Source organism: Manduca sexta, chromosome 28 (assembly GCF_014839805.1).
Source record: "Manduca sexta isolate Smith_Timp_Sample1 chromosome 28, JHU_Msex_v1.0, whole genome shotgun sequence".
Classification (NCBI taxonomy): domain Eukaryota; kingdom Metazoa; phylum Arthropoda; class Insecta; order Lepidoptera; family Sphingidae; genus Manduca; species Manduca sexta.
The window spans coordinates 501,320-515,341 of record NC_051142.1 but is presented as its reverse complement, the minus strand read 5'-3'; the positions used below and the strand labels follow the sequence as shown (position 1 = coordinate 515,341).

The 14,022-nt window shown below is 32.3% G+C and overlaps 1 protein-coding gene across 6 annotated transcripts in view; it reads left to right on the top strand.

The window, feature by feature from the left end:
* LOC115452228 (aquaporin AQPAe.a) overlaps positions 1 to 14,022 on the top strand; it is a 70,157-nt gene that overhangs the window by 36,526 nt on the left and 19,609 nt on the right. The gene's annotated exons all lie outside the window — the stretch shown is intronic.

Here is a 14,022-nt window from a genome sequence, read left to right as displayed (position 1 = left end):
AACTACGCAAACACTACGCAATACAAATGTTTGATTGACATAAAGTAGATGAAACCACGTGGCGCCTTCGATCGAACGAATCTATCTATACTATTATATAAAGCTGAAGAGTTTGTTTGTTTGCTTGTTTGTTTGTTTGAACGCACTAATCTCAGGAACTACTGGTCCAAACTGAAAAATTATTTTTGCGTTGGATAGCCCTATGTTCGTGGAGTGCTATAGGCTATATATCATCACGCTATACCCAATAGGAGCGGAGCAGTAATGCCTAATCTCAGGAACTATCGGTTCGAACTAAAAAAATCATTTTGTATTGGATAGCCCTTTGTTCGTGAAGTGCTATAGGCTATATATCATCACGCTATACCGAATAGGAGCGGAGCAGTAATGGCTTATCTCAGGAAATACCGGTCCAAACTGAAAAATTCTTTTTGCGTTGGATAGCCCTTTGTTCGTGGAGTGCTATAGTCTATATATCATCACGCTATACCCAATAGGAGCGGAGCAGTAAAAGCTAATCTCAGGAACTACCGGTCCAAATTGAAAAAATATTTTTGCGTTGGATAGCCCTTTGTTTGTGGAGTGCTTTTAGTTATATATCATCACGCTATGACCAATAGGAGCGGAGCAGTAATGAAACATGTTGCAAAAACGGGGACAATTTATTAATTTTGAGAGTGTCCGTTGCGTGCGCTGCGTAAACGGTTAAAGTTATGCAACAATGATGTATGACGCGATTGTTCCTCTTAAAAAGTTCTAAAAAATATATTATAAAACAAAGTCCCCCGCTGCATCTGTCTGCCTGAACATGTTAAACTCAAAAACTACCCAACGTATTAAGATGAAATTTGGTATGGAGACAGTTTGAGACCCTGGGAAGAACATAGGCTCCCGGGAACTACTACTTTTATAACGGAAAACTTTAGCCTGAAAAACTTTATAACGCGGGCGGAGCTGCGGGCAAAAGCTAGTAATGTATATTTATTACGCTTAAAATAGTTTTTGATATTCCTATATAGGACCATAATTTATACTCTCCTTTATCCCAGAAGGGTAGACAGGATTGCACCGTGCGTAACATGTGATAGAGCATATTTTGTTTTAAATGACAATTCATTCTTGCCCCCTCAGGAATAGGAATCAAAATCGCATATTATTGTCTCATCATGAGATAATCACGTGTTATCACGATACACGCCCTACGCCACACAACTATTGTGGACGGAGCCGACAAAAGCTTTTGTGATGTCTATTACACGCTGTAAAGCATGTTCGTATTTGCTAACGGTACTTTAACCACACATGCAAATATGAGACAATTTTTTTGTAGGCAGTGTTCCTATAATATTAGTTGTCTTTATCTTATATGTCTGTCGGGCTGCTAACTTATTTTTTTTTTCAAAAATAGATATGTATTTCTAAACAACCATTCCATGCTATTTAATTGCGTAAAATAATTCTAAATAAAAATAAAATTATTTCGCAGTATTCGGCCTGTTTATCTTAGCCGGTTAATGTTATCCCAAGTAGTCGTTTAAAAAAGCACTTAACTATCGCTGGCAAAGTGAGTACAATTCTTAGAAGTAGAAGCGTATCAATCGATTCGCTGCGCCCGAAGCGAGCGACCTACATGAATCTCACGATAAATCTCACCAGTTTATTCAATAAACGTTAAGTGTATACTATAGATAAGTGTTTGCTTAGCATAATTTCTCGGTTGTGTATCGCATTTAACAATAAGTACCTTCGTATTTATATATTTAATTTAATATTAGCGAATAATATTCTTATTAAATAATCTTCATTGCTCAGAATCAGATATTCAAAATGCCAAAACATCTCAATATCGGATAACAATGCTCAATGTTCCGTACAATGCGAACATTCGGGTACTGTGTATAAAGTCCGGCTGTTCGCGTTCCCACGCGGTCGCGACCCGTGCCCGCTGGCCGCTCGTGTGTGAAACAAATCGACACATGTAAATACACATAAAGGCCAATATGCTAATACACGTATATATTAACCTTGACATACGAATGGGTTTGTGTTACACTTTCTTAAGTTATCAGTATCGATTGGTTTTTATAGTTTTTAAATGATCTCTGCAGAATATGGAGAGTATGTTTGTGCTAACGTCGTTTTATTTCGTAATTTAACGGCATATTATTATTTTAATTATTATATAATTATGCGCGTAGATAATGTCGGTAATGTTTAAAGATTTTTATAATTAAATTTGCGTTTACTATTTATATGTATCAAACTAGTTTTAGCTATAAATTACGACACTAAAATATTAAGTAAAAAAATAATTACAAAACGTATTAATGCAAACGTAATAACGATATTAATTAACGCATTATAATTAAGTAATTCTTTGAAATCTGTCTGCAAAACAAATACGCGTTAACCTTGTCTAGCAAAATAGAAAAAAAAAATTAATAATAAATGTTTCTCGTTAGTCCCACACCGTAACATATTCGTACATAAATCTTCTCGTATCTATTTCTCCATTACTAAGAGTTAAATAAATTAACAAGAATGTATACGGCTGGTTAAGTGGTTCCGATTACGGCCGTGTGTACGTTTGGCCGCGGGCGGTTTGATTATTGATCTAATGTTTGATATAACGGTAACATGATGCATTGGAAACACGGCGGCCTTATGGATGTCATTGCCTTCTAGTATGCGATGAACCTTCTCTGCGCGGGGGCAATTGTGCCCTGCAGTCATTGATTTCGTGGAACTAGAGGCTAACCTAGAGGTAGAATTAAGTACCAAAGACTTTAACTTGATGTAATAATTTTAGTAGGTACTATGTCTGGTACGGACAGCTGTACTAACTGCTGAGAATACGAATTCAACACATAAAAATTCGCATAAAAACATATGACTTAATAACAAAGAAATAGAATACAAAATAAAATCAAGGTTGCAAAACCTGCTATACCACTTTTTTGCACTTTTTACGTTTATACATAATATACAGTTAACAAAATCGTGCATCTAATATAATCCGATTAAGATATCTAAGCAAAGCTTTACATTAGAATAAAATTATTCCGTTTAATCGAACACAAACGATAATTTAAGATCTGTCACTCTAGCAGAGATGTTGATAACATTCAAATTGATAATGATTAATTGGTGTACGGTCCAGCTCACATTGTACGCAGATTTGTTAATGTTATTGTGACGATAAATATGTCAGTGAAGAAAGTGGCTACCGTTCAAGGTGGCATAGTACCACGGGGCACAGACAAAAAGAAATTCTATTGCCAATAAGGATAAGATTAATTTAGTTATTTCGAAAGGATATTTTATGAAAGGAACGGAAACGAAATCCTTATAAAGTTATGTATGCCAAAAAAAAAAAAAATCAATTAAATTTAATTGATAAAATATTACGTAAAACAGCCTCAGGTGCTTGGAGGATCAATCAAATAGTTACATTAACAAACATAATTTAAATTAAAAAAAAAAATAAAAATTGTCTAGTTATTTACTAACATATTTTTTAATATCCGCAGGTATTTCACGATTTAATTTAATCTTTAATGAACTTGCTAAAGTATATTAATGCAATCAAAATTATTAATAAAATTTACGATCTCATGACATTAACACTTTTAACACCTGCCGGCATTGTTGTAAAACTAACATGTCTGTCGTGTGATATTAACAACCATAAAATTTATATAACATAATTAGCGTAAGTTTAGATCAAAAAGGTGTTTAAACATCATACACCTAGATAACTAAGAGGGTAGGTACTAAGAGCAAAAAATTATAAGCATAATAATAATATAATATTTCATGATTCCTGAGAGGGTTGAGCGTGTGGAAATTTAAAATTAATTTATTACTTATATTGCGAGCTTTTAAATGAATTGCTCTAAACAACAATAAAAAACAAATTGTATTTTCTTTCTTCTCTATATCATGTACTGTAGTTTATACCTTAAATGGATTTTGAAAAGAGCAAAACCAGAGTTTGTTGCCTGTTCTTCTGTGGTGAGAACTGCTTTCCGAACTGGTGGTAGAGTTAATATTGACGGAATCTAAATAATGTGTAACATTTTACGGGTTCAAATAAATACCATATCATAACTAAATGTTACTCCCCAGTTTATGACATTTGATAAATATCTATTAATCATATAACAAAACTCTTTTTAAGAAAAAAATTATTAATTAGTTTGAGATCAGTTATTATACCAACAATATTATGAGACTTAATTTTAGAATGCATTCGCATAATATATACCATGATCAAGCATTCCATTTTGTCACATTGTTTAATTAAATTATTTTACTTACGACGTAGGTATTATATTTTTATAAATGGTTTTAAGGACTTTTATTTATGGATATTTCATTTATAAATTCATGTATTAATTTCTTCAGATGAATTTCCTTTTACACAATATTAATAAGACCCTTCTGTGAATATCATTACGTTAATCGAATACAACTTCATTATATTAACGATCTCCATCCAATTACTTAATTAACACCACCCACGTTCAACATCCATCACATTAAACGCATTCGATGGCAATAAATACTTATTACGTATCGCACATGACCTTTGTGGATCATTCTGTCCCAATGCGAAACTGGTTCGAATTAAATTGAGTGCGTTTGCGCAACATTCCCGATAGGATTAACATCACAATGGGACAATGATCTATCGTGATGCGAGCTTGTTGCCTTGCTTGTTTGTCGCGCGACGTGTTCAACGATGTCTTGTTGATTGACAAGTTTATTGCAAGCCGTGTGGTAATGTGTTTGTGTTCACTGAATTAACATAATATTGTTAGAGATATATTTAGATGTTAAATGGTTATTGAAAATAAATTCAATTCATTGAAGCATATATGGTAATTAGGTCTTATATATTATGCAGTGACAAAGGGTCCGTATAATCCGATTCCTGCCGGTTTTTCTTTATGTAGAATTTCTCTAGAATCTTATTATCATCAGAACGATTTTAGACAGTTTCATACGTATTAGGACCTTTATGTTGAGTCGAGTTCCCTTTTGGAAATTTTCACCTTTCACTACTGATATTATGTTTATATATATAACACCATTGTTAAATTAATAAACAGACTTAACTAATAAAACATGAATTGTGAATCATTGAGGAAATGTTATTGTAATGTTAGGCTACTTGACCTGCTCGTCTGCTTCCTAAATAAAATCCAATATGACAGTATAACAATTAACGCATTTGTGCCAGTGCAAGATTAAATCCATTTCGTGTTACTACGGTTACTTCTAACAAACAACCAAATTCCAATATCAGAAATTCTCGCATTTATAAAATTTATATACATGCCTTTAATTAACCTTTATTTATGTCTTTTAAGTTCTTACACTTAAACATTACCAACTTAAATATCTTTAATCCTAAACAAGGTTTTACTTATTTATGGCCACACAGCACTCAGACAAACTAACAAACGTAAAACTGTTCGCATCGGAAACTATTATTTACTAACAAATGTTGCTAAATAAGCCCACACACGATGGCTCCAATGTACAATACACCTATGATCATAATTCCAGTAATATGAACCTTATTACTTTAAAACAATAACCAAAGTCGTATTCCCATTTGTTACTTTGTGTGTGGATTCATAAATTCCATTTAAAATGTCTTTGGCAAAGTTATTTTATTGAAGATCATTTAGTAATTATTCAATATTCTTAGAAGGTGTTATAAATGTTAGATAACATTAGCTCATAAGAATTTACGAAACAATTACAAACCTTATTTTAATTAATAGCTAAAAAAAATGTATTAAGTAGTTACATTATTGTACCTATAATATTATCTAGATATGTATTTAGCCTTGACCGTAGAGCACTAATGGTTCTATACTACTAATTATTTTTATGTGCAAACTGGACGTTCGTCATTGCAGTCCTTTAATTAATAAGGAAAACCGCGTTTGCACGATAATAGCGTGGCTCCAGTAATTAACATTATATTTGCTGTTGCGTTCCGTTGTGCCTGAACCGAAACCTATATAACCAATGATATAAGACAAAGTGGACCGAAATTATTATTTTTTGAATGACTTAGATACAACAAGTCTGTCATCTAATAAATAATAATGCATTAAAAACAGAACACAAATGGTATGCTAAGTAGATATTAATTATTCTCCATTAATTAGAGAGAAAATATAATATGTTTACGCAAATAAAAGGAAATGAGGACCTAATGCCTCAATTAATTAATACGTTTATTGAAAAATATGATAAAAACAAAGGGAACAGGCAAACATTAGACCTCATGATAAGTTATATCGATGTGACAAAATAATCAAAAGCTACATAAAAATAATTAATACACGTCGTTTTCCTATTAGGCACATTCTCGAAATTTCCACGTAATATTTCCTACGTTTTAATAATTGAGACATAATTAGTAGCGTATATAAAAAAATTATATCACCATTTTCAGTGATAAGAATAATACCAGAAAATATTAAATTTAAACGAACGCAGTAAAAACCAATTAAAATAAGTAACATAACAAAATAACATGCAATCTATTTTTCAAGCTATCACTTATAAACGAAATCAATGAATACACCTTAATATAAGTATCAAGCTATGTTTACAAACATTGTCTTCATAACCATTTCAATCATAGCTTGTTTTGAATCCGTTTATTGCATATTTTGAAATACGAGTGTTTACAATCATTAAGTTTGATACATCGGTTTATGGCATCTGTAGACACGCAAAGCACGTTTGTTTAGGATTTGGCAGTATACACAACGCTGAACAATCGCTTGTGATGCAAACTATTTGTTGATTTGATATCGATTTTAGTCCATCGAATAATTTTTGCGCATTTATTCATCAACAAAATATACATTTTAAACAGTTTATAAGTTACCTCAATATTTTAAAATTCAAATACATACTCTTTATTGTAGCTATCGTGAAATAGAAACACAAACAAGATTAATACAATTTCTTATATCTATGGTGTACAATGGGCGGCCTGATCGCTACAAGCGATCTCTTCGTATGCAGGCAACCTTTATTTTTTTTTTGTATTTTGCATGAATCATTATAATATGAAATCATCACATGCTATGAATTGGTAATAGGTTTTTTCAATGCATTTTATAAAAACTTGCAATGTTAAGTGCTTTGGGAAATCGCCTAATTAAGATTTGAGAATAGCATGATTCATGCAATAGATTCGTATATCAAATATGCATAAATCATGTTACTCGTCTGGAGTATGCATGAAGAATTCACAATTATTGCATACATCTACCATCGTGTCTCAGAATTACAAGAATTCTCTCCCTTATCAATTAACATTATTAATGTGGTAGTATTTTATAAAAATTGAAACAGTTAAGTATACAAGCAATACATTATAATATTATGTTAATTTACAGTTATATTAATTGGGTTTAGACCACCAACCGAAACAGACTAATTATGCTTACAACCAACATTGCTCAATTTACCTTCATAGAACTATATAACCATTCCTCATAATAACATTTAAACACGTCATTGGTATATTAGCATAGATTATATCTTCATACAAAGGTAAACACAAATCTTTAATAGCCAATATCTCTAAGAATTCAAGTCATAAATTTCAGAAGATTGATGGACCCAGCCGTCGTAAATAAATCTTTGAACTGCTATACAAAACGTATCTTAGTAATACAAAGAATTATTCTATAATGCCTAATTTTACAGTCATAAAATAATAACAATAATAATAATATCAGCCCTGTATTATTATATACAAGCAACGTAGTCTTAGTGCGGATTGGTAGACTTCACACACCTTCGAAATTCCTATAGAGAATTTCTAGGATATGCAGGTTTCCTCACGACGTTTTCCTTCACCGTTAGAGCGAACGATAAATTCACAAAGAATACACACATGATTTAAGAAAAGTCAGAGGTGTGTGCCCTTGGGATTTGAACCTGCGGACATTCGTCTTGGCAGTCCGTTCCACATCCAACTAGGCTACCGCCCCTTATAAAAGATTACTATTAAATCCTTTTCAAATTTGAGTAGTTAAATATAACATTATTGAACATCATATTGAGGAATTAAGACAGCAACACTTTGGCATCAATACCATTAAATTAATTAATGAAGGGCCCATTTAAGTGCCTACGCCATCGCAGTCTAATAAATAACACACTTATTTCAATATATTTTCTCCTAACTAATCATTACCATAAATAAGTTTAAAATATATTTAATGCACGTATCACGAGTATTAATTTATTGTACATCGTATGACCTCAAAACATATGAAATTCACTAATTATAATATTTACCTTTGATAGCACCAATATATAATAACTATTACGAAATGTCCAGCTGTATTTAATTTGAAATAAGAGTTCAATGTTATTTGCCTGTGCCATAAAATATAGTGCAGGCTTTTTGAAGGCAAACTTCGGTAATATCAGAAATGAGAAGTAATTTCATACTAAGGCAATATAATCAGACAGGCGTAGTCGAAAATTAAGTTTTATTTGTGTTTATTATCTGGAATGTAGGAGATTGATTTATATTTCTTTTATTATTATTTTTTTACTAATATTTAAGATATTTGTATTTTAATTAAATTCTGTTTTTAAAAATTATAGCTCTAAAGAAAAATAGTAGCTTGAGGGGATTATGGACCATCTTGACTGTTGTCGATTTTACACCGCGCGCACTACACCGATCTGTTTAATTGGATTTTTCGATATTCAATGTAATTATTTCGTACATAAAATTCTACAAATACATGAATCAGACGTTAGAAAATGACCTCCTCCGACATTACATCACAAAACAATTTCAGCCTACGAGTAGGTTTGTACATAATAATTTTTGAATGTATATTATTTCAGATTAGCATTCTGCTTTAATGATTGGTATAAACTACTTCGCTTTCTAAGCCAAGCTTCAGACCAATTTGAAGAAATTATTTTTAATGATGGGAAATAAGAATTTCGACAATATGAGTAGGATTTTTTAACGTGTGCACATGCTCTCCAGTTATTCTTGCTACGTAACTTAGAAGTAAGATATCGTAAAATTAAATGTATACAGTAATTTAGAAAGTAATGTTCCATAGATTCCATCATCAAATTATATATTCAAATATGCGGGCTAAGGTCAGCTACAGGATCAGCAACCACCATCCCTCTAAACAAGTTTATAATAATCTTATTAACCCGCAGAACACAAACATATCCATATTATTATTATGTTCTCTGTGTTAGCTATTTCCACAGGTATTTATATACAATCCCTCTCAGTATTCTGTATTCCAGCGAGTAATTTCGTTGACCAATAATAAAACAGTAGTCATTAGATAAACATTAATCCATGTCTAATTATTTGTAGTGTTGTCAGAAAAAAACAGTGATATAAAAATTGCCAAAAACGCAAATCATCCGTCGGCAGATGCTTAACGTATCAATCAAACGTTGAAATGTTTAATCATGCGCCTAGTTTAGTAGTACAATATTTGAACGCATAGGGTTGTCAAACTTGGTTTTTATAAATAGTTTACCGTTTGAGTTTTGCGGTTTAACACGACAAAAGTGAAAACTGAAATCTCTAAGAGAAGGGCAAAGAATAAAATATCGTAAAGAAAGCCATCGTGATTTCTCAAAAGAAATCCTAGGAACAGAAATTAACAACATACACAAAATAGCAAAGCAATATTTACCTAATTATACATTTCACAATATAGGAAACTGATATCAACAGCGGACGATAATCTGTCATCCGACAGCCCTGCCTCAAGCGATAGATCATTGATCGATACGCACTTGCAGACCACGCCGACCTTGACTCTGATTGCTGTTAACCGGCTTTAACCCGGCCGGCAGTTGTTTCGTGACTGTCCATAAATCGTGACTTCATTTGATCAAAATATAAAAAAATATCTGACTTAATTACAAAGTCTGAATATACCGCTTTATTTGCGAAAGTTAAAACTTTTTTCTGAATGTAGCAATTTGTCAATGGCATAGCGTACAAATGTCAAGTGTGCCATTTTATGGCCAGTGCTGCCAGTTTTAATTCAATTAAGTGTATGAATAAAGAAATAAATAAAATAATCCTTATTCAATAATGATATAAATACGCGCCAAATTATATTAACCTAAACGCACCCAATACGCATATAGTGTTGTGCTATAAAATAGAACAATCTTGAATCTTTCGTATAAAGAGACTATTCAATGCCGTGTAAAACTCAATGGCACTATTTGCAAGTTGTTCACGCCATGAAAGTTGTCTCAAAATTCGGTCACAGACGACACGGAGCCATGTCGTCGCTCCATTGAGTAATTTACATGTAACATTGTGCTGCAAGCCTTTATTTTGCTTATAATATTCCGTTTGAAGGTCTATTGTTTAAATTAAATGACGTGGTTTAAGAACCAAAAAATGCACATTAGCGAAATAATATTATGCACTTGCGATATCCGTGACTCTGTAGCTAAATAGCTAATAAAGAAATAATTTTGATAATCTTGAGCCGGATCATTGTAGGGTCAAAACTATCACTTTTTTGATTCCCAAGCTCAAAGTATTCTAGTGATAGTTAGGACTACGCATGTCACAGTTAGACCAGGTGTATTCATTTGTTTTGATGAAATCTGCCCTTTTTCGATAAACCTTTCGTCACTGATAACCGACCGTGACATTTTTCATTTCGCAAACTTCATTCGAAAACGTGCAAGACAAAAAAACAAGAGTTATTTGTCGCTCCGATTTCGTCACACATAATGATCGCGCCCGAATCGCCCTTATGTCTCACCGGTATGTCCTTTTGATTTTTTAAATTTATGCCACGTATTCTGATAAATATGAATGACTTTATCAATCCAGCGGAGTGCGCCGGCGCAGTTGCGGCCCGAATCGAGTGACATTGTCCAATATGACGTTAATGTCAAGTTTCCAGTCCAGTAAATTCAGTTTGTATCTTGTAATTGATATTATGAAATGTATTAATAAAATATTAAGAAAGGAAATATATCCATTAATATGTCACTACTCACTTAGAGTAAACAACGCTTTTAGTTCAAAATACATCTGATAGTAAACAATCTCCACTTAACTGTTTCGAAAGGTTCAGACAATTTTCGTAAGATAATCGACAATAGACAGTACAGAAATACACATTACGTAAGTATTTTCAAGATTAATCTTAAAAAATTACACCTTTTATTAGAAACGAAAGCGTGTGTCGCAAATGCTCAGGAATTGAACGAGATCTTAATCGTACGTCTAGATGCAGCAGATCGAGATCGTAATTGTGATGGAAGTGTTATATGATTGTGAAAGGCCGGAAGCTAATTGCAATTGAATGGAGTCAAAATGTCATTAAGTGTCGTAAATATTAATAAAATAGAGTAGGAAGTATCTATAGTAACAGTCAAAAGAAAACGAATGCTAATGCTTTCAAAATAAAGCAGGAAAATATAAATATACAGGTCCATTCTTAAGTCTTATGATTGCGATCTTTTGATTGCGCGGACTGTAGTCCCAACGATTTAATGTAAATTATTAATTTACGCATTCAATAATTTTGTTACCTCTACGCATTCTTGAGAAAAAAGTTGATCAGTGACAGACTACAAAGTGATTCTAAAAGGTTTATTTTACAAATACAGAACCGTAAATACTGAATAGAACTGCAAAAAGTCATTAATAGGCGTGGGACATGGAAATATCTCTAATCACACAAACAAAAGAGACACGCGTCATTTCTTAAGTATCATAATTGCGATCTGAATATTTATGGTTCTATTGACAATATCATTTGTGAATGTCGTCGACTTTTACTGAAGATTTTGCATTTTTTTTCTATAGGATGTATTAATGATAAACTAAGTATAATGAATTACTGTCAATACCCATTCTTGCACAATAGTCAGGGATAATAAACATAATGCAAACAGAGGCCAATGACATGTAATTTCGTACTAACGAAGAGGAAAATCTCAAACTAATCGTGTGTAGATCGTATCTGTCTAACAGCCTACCTCTAATATATAACGTTATTAATTAAATTTATATATTCTCAAATTTAGCATTTAATATTTGAAGAAAACGTCGTAATGTATTAGTTACACATATTGACCTAATCGAGCGGTTGTTTCAACTCGAATTTATTTCATCAAGTTTAGTTCAATAATGGTGCAAATTGTGACCGCCTGGGGGAGTAATTGACAATGAAGGCGATACAACTTGAACGTGAATAACATATTTGTACACCAATTATAATCTTAGTAATTACCTTTATGAATAACATTGTAGGGGTAATGTTGAATAAGGTTTTAATGGTTTTTTGGCTCGAGGCAAAGTTCGTTCTGCGGTTTTGCGGCTTCATGTAAAGAGGCATTAAAGAATTTAACCTCCTGCGATCTCGATGCTTCAATCTATATATATAACAACACAACAGAACCTGGTGTGTCTGTACATCGAAAGAAAAATTATAAAAAGGAAAAGGGTGACTAAGAGGGGCAATATAACACAAATCTGCGATTTTTAGAATTCTTTTCTGTCTACTTTACGGTTTGTGTGCCCGTTATATCGGCTTTGTTTCATTAAATTTGGGTCTTATTGGAAAGAAATTTATCGTTATTTTAAGATATTTGCAATCTACTTTATTATTTGATCATCTCCAAGTGTTCAAATTGTAGTTATATTTTTAGTTTGGTTGCATCCAATGTCGCAGAATGACGATGAAACTGTAGTTCAAAATTCTGGACGGTATTGCTGCAAAAATATAAAAGCCATGGTGCTAATCATTAGACGACACTTCTTTTCGTCTTTCTATTATATAAAAAAATATTATTTTCATTAGTAGTTAGCTTCCATAGTAACAGGAATCAAAATTGTTTTAAATAAAATAGGTATTATTATAAAAAGAATAAATACCTCGACTGCTCATTAAATTGTTATATTTATCGAAGGCGCTCTGGATAACGGAAGTCCAATTATTTCAATATGAGTAGGTACATATATAAAGGTCCGTTAGAAACGAACATGTCGGTTACTGTTTTAGCTGCTAAAGGCATTTTATCAATGAAATAATAACTAATTACATACACAGATCCTTATAGCACGCGACGGTTATTCGGCAAGTAACGAAAAAATCACATAGATATGTGAAGTGAGACGACGCTCTACAAAGCCGAAACTAATCGATTATTTTAACCAAAAGGCAATGATATTGAGTGTCTTATATTGTATCTTTATGTATACCTAGATGCATCTTAATATAATTATATGAGAAAGTCTGTAAATATATTATTTGAATGTTTGTGGACAATTATATGGCGAAGAATTCTTTATAACCACATTATACATTACAAATAGATTATTTAATTCAGATATAACATTAAAATATTCAGAATTATTTTTCACAATGATTAAATACATTACGAAGCAGTAGTATCTATGAATTAATTACACTATTTTAATATATGTCGATAAAGGTGAGTGCACGTGACGTAACCGTAACCAAGCAACGGAGCAGCTGTGCGTGTGCACTTGACCTACATCACGACCGGTCGCACGGCGCTAGCCAAGCAAAACTTCCTAGACTGGGAACAGCCCTAATTTGTAATGGGAAATTAGTTTTATAGGTTTGCGAACCGTGGGGAACGTCCATGAACCATAATAAATAAACGATCATATAGTAGGATCTGTTCCGGCCAGCTCTTGTAGTTATGCTAGAATGTTTTTTTGTCTTTTATATTCACATATGTAATATTTAAGACGTAGATCAGTAATTGCATTTGAACGGAAGATGTCAGGTGAACACAATCGGTAGAACAAGTTTGGAACTGGCTGGCCGCAGACGAACTTTCTTATAAAATAAAAAAAAAACTAAGTGAAAGCAAAAGATACTGTGGACGAACTATGACACTTTCTCTATATAAATATAGATAGTTTTGATTCACGGATATATCTAAAGGTTTTAATTGATCAAATTA